We start from the raw sequence: 3,026 nt of genomic DNA, 5'->3' as shown, positions 1-3,026 counted from the left end.
AGTTGATCTGCCAAAGACGTGGCCATCATTTAAAACGATCTGTGTCAATATTTCCGAGTTAGCCGAAGTGGGGAATCTAAGAATTTTTAAATAGTTAAAGGATGGCAAAGACCCTCTAGATCATAAAAGAAAAGAAAATCTGTCAATAATGCCTTGAATGAATAACGTACTTTAAGAATATAAAGCTGTAATACACAACAACGAATTAAAGGTGCAACATAAAATTACAAAAAGTACTAAGTTCTTGTGCAGAGTTCCTTAGAACCTAAAGAGATCAGAGCAGTGTGTTCTGTCCATCGGATCACAATACGTTTACTAATAACTAGAAACCTGAAGACATACAAATGTTTTTGTTAGGGATTTTTACTAGCTAGAATGGTCGAGGCCTCAGGCATGCTAATTCGATTGCTCTTTAATCTGCACGCTGAAAGAATTGTTTGTATCTGTTGAGGGCTGATGGCACTTTTGTTGGTTTGTTGCTTTCTTTTATCCCTAAGGGAGTTGAGTTTGTAGTTTAAATTATCTGAGTTTTGGATTGGGAAAACGAGAGAAGACAATATTATTAGCAAGGCAATAGGCGATTTTTCCAAGGTGGTTCCATCAGAAATGAGTACGTCGGCATGTTGCCGGTGTGTGCCAACAGGCAAAGCGGTCTTATTATCGAGCGCAGTGCTGGTATCGACCCAGGGACGACGGAGCCGAGTAAATTCAAAATCCGTGTATAATGATCCTCGCCGACTGAGTAGCCCACATAATGTATTGCCTATTTTAGGCCTATACGATAAAGGTTCTCTGATGTAGCCTACTCTGTAATTGTTATCAAAGTAGAGATTGTATAATCTTGTTATCATTTTCATCCTCCAAAACGAAATCCAAAAGGAACACCATGCTCCTTGGAAATTTTTATCCATTATGCTCGGGAGATTCGACTTGTCTAGATAAAAACTTCTGTTTAATTTCACCCAAAACTTTTCAACAGAAATAACAAAAATGTTTTTATTTAGGTAATAACACATAAACAGAAATGCTTCAATTTATTTATGCACACATTGGGGATGTGCCAGTCGGGGTGTTGTTGGGCTTTTTAAGACTCGAGTCCGAGTAATTAAAGGCAGAGAATACTCGAGTACTCGAATCCTAAGCGCAGGATTCACTACGTTGCCGTGCCGGATGCAACATCAATGTACCGCCAGCCCCTCTTACCGCCAGGTTTTGACAATGTACGAAAAGGGTTCCCTATATAAACACAATATATGCGCCTTTACACCACCATCCACAACTTTCCCAGGTGTATGGTCCTTATTAATCTACTCAAAATCTACCCCGTTTTACCGCCAACGAAGTGGCTGCCAGATGTACACAATACGCACGAAGTTGCGCACGACACAACCACTCGGTCGTTGCTTGATAACCTTTCACACACAAGTTTACGAGCTTTTCATAGGTCTAGATCAAACGCTTTTCGCCAAATTGCCGATCTCTCCCCGCCCATTTCACCGTCTTGTACCCTTGTCTTGTAGATGTAAGGCAAAATGGATAGATCTACAGTCATGTAGTGTGTCGCAAGCGAACACAATACAATGTGTAATGTAGGAGAGTACAATAAAAACAAAACACATATTTTAACTTTGTATATTTCAGCTTCAAGTTTCTCTCCCCGCGTGAATCCGACTAAATTTGATGCGACGGTAATGAAAATACCATTCCATATTAGGCTTTGGTCAATGTAATGTAAACAAATTGAATTAAATTCTGAACTCGCCTAGAGAAACGTTTATTTAAGGAACCTTGCGACACCCCCACCTGCTAAATACATGTGTATCTGGTGTCGCCAGATATCAGCCCAATAACTTACAGGCTGATGAATGCCCGTGGGGCTTTTATTTAGTGAGGACTCACAATCAAGTCTAAGCTACAGATCAAAGATAAGATAATACTTTATTCTCCCAGATGGTAATAAGTGAGGTAACTCATTTCTTCATCAAGAGACTTTTAAACATCTTCTCTTGACGTTGAATAGTCAGTGCCTCATTTATTTATTTTTTTACCGAGGACATGAAAACCTCGTTGTACCGCCAGCCCCGCTGTACCGCCAACTTACTCGTCCCAGGGTAGGCGGTATAACAGGGTCTGACTGTAAATCTTGTATTTGCAAAAATTTGTTGCAAAAGTAAAATATAGGTTCACAAAAGATGCAGACAGATAGACAAAATGAAGGGATCAAATTTAATTATTGAATTTCTCTATAAAGAGGGGGAAGATTCGCCTGTACAATATTTAAAAATAATAATAACAGGTCAGAGTGAGCTGGAGAGTGTATAGAAACGAACACACAGAATTCTACTCTTATTAATAGAATTCTGTGAATGAACATCACCATCTATGTTTAAAGCAGAAGCATTGTCTATGCCATCACAGATTTTATGTGTGTGTGTGTGTGTGTGTGTGTGTGTGTGTGTGTGTGTGTGTGTGTGTGTGTGTGTGTGTGTGTGTGTGCCTGTTTATGTCTTTGCTCGTATGTGAGAATGTCCGTATTGAATGTTTGTTTGATCGTGGAAATAGTATGTCTCAGTAACTACATCTTGGCCCAAAGTGGTTGTTTTTCTAAATCTCTCAACATAAAAATTTCTGTACGTACCGGTATTCAAATTTGTGTCATTCCACGTCCGAAGGCCATCTTAGCCAACATAACATTGCCGGCTATCTGTATTTGAACTGTCCCGTTTGTAGGGTATATATATGTAATGGTGAGCAGTTCCCCTCATTCTCTATTCTCTACTGCCCGAAAGTTGTAATCTGATATTTAGATAAATTCGCCCACTGTCATTAACACCGTTCTGGCACTTTCATATATGTACCCAATTACCTCTTTCTGACTGCTAACTATGTTAATTATTTAGATGGTGCTGCGAGGTTTCCCAGTGCACATTGTTCGGACATGGTCAGTCTTATATTATGTCGAGATAATTTGGTCCATTGCTGTTTACAACACAGTTCTGACAATTTTTATTGAAAGGCGTTATCTT

This window comes from Aplysia californica, unplaced genomic scaffold (assembly GCF_000002075.1).
Source record: "Aplysia californica isolate F4 #8 unplaced genomic scaffold, AplCal3.0 scaffold00592, whole genome shotgun sequence".
In the NCBI taxonomy this organism is placed as follows: Eukaryota; Metazoa; Mollusca; class Gastropoda; order Aplysiida; family Aplysiidae; genus Aplysia; species Aplysia californica.
The sequence above is the reverse complement of the archived record's forward strand: the minus strand, read 5'-3'. Positions refer to the sequence as shown.